The sequence below is a fragment of the Eurypyga helias genome, unplaced genomic scaffold, assembly GCF_000690775.1.
Source record: "Eurypyga helias isolate BGI_N326 unplaced genomic scaffold, ASM69077v1 scaffold21610, whole genome shotgun sequence".
Taxonomy (NCBI): Eukaryota; Metazoa; Chordata; class Aves; order Eurypygiformes; family Eurypygidae; genus Eurypyga; species Eurypyga helias.
This window is the reverse complement of record NW_010225309.1, coordinates 14,902-20,691: the sequence shown is the minus strand read 5'-3', so window position 1 is coordinate 20,691 and position 5,790 is coordinate 14,902.

Sequence of the window (5,790 nt, the reverse complement as noted above, 5' to 3'; positions counted from 1 at the left end):
GCTATTCTAAAACATGTAATTTGAAGAATGATTGAACAGAAGTTGGTGAAACGTGTATTTAAAGAAAAATTAGCGTGTTCCCCTTGAGCTTATGATTTGGACAATCAACAGTGCAGAGTGTGACTAGCAACAGGGTTCCTCTTGCAAAACCTTGCTCAGATAGTCCACGGTCATGCTCATTTATTCAAAACTATCCCACCTGCCCCATACTAGAGCATTAGCACAGTCTGTGGATTGAGAATAAACATTTCAGAATGACACATTGATATGCAGGTACAGTCCGTATCTGCAATGGAAGTATGATGGCATATTCTGCTCCCTGCTACCATACCAAGGTATGGTTCAGCTGGTAAACAAGGAAGGGAGGTGCTGACACACATGCGTACGGAGAAGGTACATGATGGAGCAGGAAAAAGAATGTCTACTTTCATTTTCTCCCATGGGAGAATCATCTTGGACAATTCACTGGCAAGCTGTGGAACCTGAGATCCACAGCGTTTGCTGTGTGAGGTTTACAAAAATGATAAATTCAGTTCCCTTTTCTATCTTTTGGGTTTGTATGTTGTGGGGGACTAGTCCATTGCAGACACTTGTCCTTTGGAGCTAGGTGGTTTTGTTTGTAATTGTGCTTTAAGTGGGGAAAAGCCAGAAGTCCTTGTGGTTGGAGCAGTGATTGTTCACTTGGAACTAAGATGCACTTTTCACCATGCATGATGAGTTTCCTGTATTTTTCCTTAAAATACTGTGGCAAAGTGAGTTCCTGTTGTATGTTAGTTCCTGTGTCTCAATTTTTTCTTTTTGTTTAGATGTCTTTAACTAGTAGAGTAGCCTAAAAAAGCTTTAGTTTACTTATACAGCTTTTTTTAATTACTCAGATATTCATAAAGTTAATCAGGGCTTAACAATATTTGTGCTTTATTTCTTCTATTGAAGGTGACTAAAATAACCTGAAGATGACAACCTGTTATAACCTAAGGACTATTATAACTCCAGATGACTGAGCTGCCCTGCACGGTGGCAGGCTGCAGCGCCTGGGGATGCGTAACGTATGTATAATGAGAAGATCCTCTGGGGGACTGTGTGGCTCGTAGCATGACAGTCACACAGCTGAAGGTTTCTCTCAGCCCTCGAACTCTGACACAAGGATCCTGTTTGTAGTTTTCTAATTGCAACCAGCGGAAGACAAGGGTAATGTTAGTTTTTATGACTCGTTGCTTAGCAGCCTTGATCAACGAAAGTACAACCTTTTCTTTCCCTGTAACCCTGGTGAACCCAGGCTTGGACAGAGCTCACCAGCAGAAGACAAGGATTTCTGAAGTCGTGCAAAACTGTTGTTCAGTGACTGTTAGTGGCACCTGTGGCAAACTGTCTCTTCTTGACCCCTTTGTTACCTTTGCCCTTAGGTCGTCTTTCTCTCTCTCATCAAGTCTTAGAAGCAAACAGGCACCATCCTAGGAAGGTGTGGAGGATGGGAAGTTCAGAGACAAGCCAAATGTGCTAAGATGCATCGTGCTGCTTATGGGGAAAAGGAGCTGAGCTGGTTCCCAGGCTGTGATGTCAGACCTTCCTCTCAGGGCAGGAGAAACTTCAGCCATCACAGTAAGGATTATTCTAATTTAGAGAAGCATTCCCAGTGTTTTGGAGTAGGCAAAGTAATCAGTTGAGGAAAGGGAAATGAGGGTGCTGAGAATTTACTGGTTTACATCTTTTAGGAGGTATTTCACAAACTGAACTAGAAGGATTACTGCATGTGTTTGAAAACGTTTAGGGATCTGCACTGAGTGTAGACAGACAATTTTCCCTTTTTTTTTTTTTTTCTTTTCATTCTGGTCAAATCTGGCAAAGCCTGTAAAATAAGTGTAAAGAGTAAGTTGCTTGTTTCACTGTAAATTGTTAGTCTAACTGGTCAAAGGCTCCTTAGTGGCATCACAAGCTCCAACAATTAGTATGCCTTACGATGACAGAAATTTAGACTAGGAGCTTTTACTGTAACTCAGATACTTGTCTTACTTCTAGATCTAGGAAAGAAACAGCTACACATTTTTTTCTGCCAAAAACGTTATGATCCTGCGACATCTGTAAGCCTGTGGATATTATGTGGAAAATAATGCCTTGTCAGTCTGCTGGTTTTCTCCTTTCCCCCCTGTCACCTCCACTACTGACTCCTCCCCTCTATCCACACTTCAGGCTTTGTTGATAGCTGTTAACAGCACTATGGGTCAACATGTTAAAAGGTCAGCATGTGTTTCACAATCTTGTTATGCTCTGCTGTCCCTTCTCTTCTGAAGTTCAAAGAGAAACTATCCCAGTTCAGCTACCCCGGTCTCATAAAATCCATGGAGAGAACTAATATTGCTGCAATCACACAATTGAGATCAGATACTCCTTCCAGAAAAGGCAGCCACACAAGAAACTGGTTTCTGTCCTATGTGTTACGTCAAAAGCATGGCAAGCGTATGGTATCTGGCAGAGCTCAAGTAAGTCAAATAAACAGCAAATTGGAAAGCGAATCATGTTGCAAATACTGCTATTATTTTTTTCTTCTTTTAATCACACAAATCGTAGCAAGGTGATCTGCCTGGAAATCCTGACTGCTGTCTGAGACTTAGAGGAATGACTTTCCATCCCTTGCTTGCTGGACAGAGCAAATTGTGTACGCCACAGCATGGTTTCTTGGTTTTGAGCTGTGAACGTGATTTGTTTGTCTGCAGTGAACAACAGCTGCTAATATTTGATATCTGCAGGACTCAAAACAAGTGGCTGAAGTCAAGTTCTTAACTTCCGATTTACAGTAGAAGGAGGGAACCTTTGTCAAAATCCATAAGCTTTTAAAAACAATTTCAGTAAAGGCAAAAAACTGTTGTTGTTTGCAGGTGGTGTGATGCAGAATACCTCACTGGTTCTTTCTGTGTGCAGTGGCAATAGAACCTGAGTAGGTTTGAAAATCAATCTTTCCAGCTTTAGATAATTAAAATATTGTGATCCTTCACCTTTCCTTTTAGCTGTCCATTAGAATGTGGCATTCTCTTAGAAGTGAAAAACTTTCTTTACTGTGAGACTTTAGTGCTGTCATTCCCACACCTGTAGCAACCGGGGAGCCCATGCCTGCTGTACAGCAGTAGTACAACTAAAAGCCACCGAATGTTTTATTTCTCTACCAAGATTAGTCAGTTGTTCTGAACTATGACATGTTGAATAGGGAGGTCCCAGTTTCATGTCTTGCAGGATGCAGGTGGCTTTCAGTTCAGCTGCAGAACCTGCTCCACACACCCGTTCCCACCGCACAGAATTCCTTGCTGTGTGCTTGCTCTTAATAGAAACGCCACCGTTTCTCCATGCCCTGACATCAGGAAAGGACAGCATCCGTGCACGTGCTTGATGTGATTGAATAGGGGTCCTAGAATACAGATCCCCTGAGTTGTGTCTCATTAGGTGAGTCAGTTTTCCATCTTTGGGATAGTACGTTTCATATGCAATGAGACAGGAAACTTCAGAGGGAAACTGGAATAATTAAAATAATCTTGTTTGGTCCACTGCCAACTCTTTGATCTTTGACAACATTGCTCTGGAGACATGCACAGATCCTGTAAATGAATCTAGTCTGCGCAGCTCTCATCTAACACTGGAAACATGTATCCCTTAGTGACCATCTAAAGTGCAAGGATGTTTCTCTGGGACAGTTTCTACGGTTTTGGGTTCATACTTCCCCCCCCCCCGCATGATTGGTTGCTGTTTGAGATCAAGGCTGGGGGAAGTGGATCCTCAGGTTAGAGTGGCGTTTCCTCATGTAGCTCACATCACAAAATCACCCCAAAATAAAGGGTTTTTACAGGCAAGACCTGTGCATCTTATGAAGAAAAATATTTTTTCATTGAAAAGCTGAAACGGAGATTTAAATTGCACAAGCTGGATGGAATTAAGCCTGCTCTTGTTTTTTTACTTTCTGACTCCAAAAGCCGTAACAGTTTCTCTCCTCCTGCTCTTGATCTGAAGTGCTTGTTCTGACCCACCGTGTTTGCGTACCAGGAAACGGCGATGGAGAGAAACAAATCGCTGCAGATGACAAAGGTAAACCTTTTCATTCTGAAAATTATTCCTCAGTAACTTCATTTTCTGGGCGATCTTTGGTGAAGCAGTGGCAGTGATCCCGGAGGAAGCAGTTGCCTGCGGCCGCCGGTGCTGCTGCGGGGGCAGGGGGCGCGAGGCGGGCGGGCAGCAGCCCCGCGTCCCGCTTGCAGTACTCGCAGGAGCCCTTAGGTGGGGGTGCACAGCAGCGCCCCGCCGCCTCCTCCCGGGGGAAAGCTGCTCCAGGGGGTGCCTTTGCCCCATGCCTGAACGAACTCGTAAAAGGCTTCCTCAGCGGCTGCCTGATCGCTTGACCCACTGATGAAATTTAACCTTTTTTCCATGAAGCTGAGTGAAAGAAAATGAATTCCAAAGCGTTGCATGAACAAGTTGTCGCAGCAAAAGTGACCACCGGGGCCTCTGTGTTCACGTAAGGGTGTTCCACACGAGCCAAAGCTTGCTGCCCTGGAAAAGAAACTTACCCCCTCCTTCCGCCCCCTTTGTTTCTGAAGTTTTATACCCAACCCCGTGCTAAGTAATGCTTCTCGCTGTCGTTTGTCTTCCGTATATCCATGGATCTATAGCCCAGGACTAAAATGTTGCCAGAGTTCAACCTGGAGAACATGCATAAACTGTCTGTGGGCATGGTAATTAAGATCCATAAATGCTATCTGTCAGTAGAGACACATTAAATATTAAATTCAAACATGGATTTCAATAACGGCTATAATTTAATTCTTATAAAACTTGAATCATGCAATGCTTAAACATCTGTGTCAAATATATTGCTGCCTGTCTGTCTGTAAAACAAAGTACTTCTGAATAATAGCTGAAGTGTTTCTGAGGGCATTTGAGTATCATTGTAATGGAAGAACAGTGTTCACCCTGGGAACCTCCTCACATACGTACGGGTGTGGTGCTGTGGCTTTCAGGTTAAATCTTCCATGCTGTGAAACTCGCTTTATTTCTAAAGAATTGGGGATGCAGATTTAGGAATTTGAGTTGTGCTGTCAATAATAAAGGAACTGAAATGGAATTTCCTCCAGCGGGATGGGTCTCAAGCCATGAAGTAAGTTTTATTTGGAAGCTGTGGGTGAAATTATGAAAGGGAGTTATTAGACAACTCTCAAATACTGTGTCAGCATCGAGCCTTTTCTTTTGTAGTGAGGCAGAAGTGAGATGTTGAAAACAAAGTGATCTCTTCCCCTTAGAAGAGAGTGAAGTGATTGGTTTTTTGAAGTTGGGAGTATAGCCTTCCTATAATTTCATAGTGTGCTTATGCAATTTGTAAATGGATCAGATTGTTTCCCACATTTTGCTGCAGCTTGAGGGGTTTAAGCCTGGGAATATTCTGCCAAAGCAAATTAAATAATTCATGTTTTCAGAATGACTTCATTTAGTCATGACTTTTATTTATTTAGGGAGAGTGAGAGAGAGAGCACTGGTGTTGTTACAGTGTCTGCTCTATTTTTTTAATCTCTGTAACTTCCTATAACCCGACTTCTTTTTTTTTTTTTTTTTTTGACCTTTGAAATGTACCAGACTGCATAAACTGAGTATCCACAGTGTGTTCTGCTTGTCCCGGTAATTTTCATCCTATGGTCTCTGCATGCTGTTATTTTAGGTGTATCCTTTGCCATTACGTGAGTTGTTAACATTACCCGGAATCCTGCTGGCGTGTAGGTGGTAACAGGTACTGAGCTTTTCTCCTCAGTTGAGAAACTC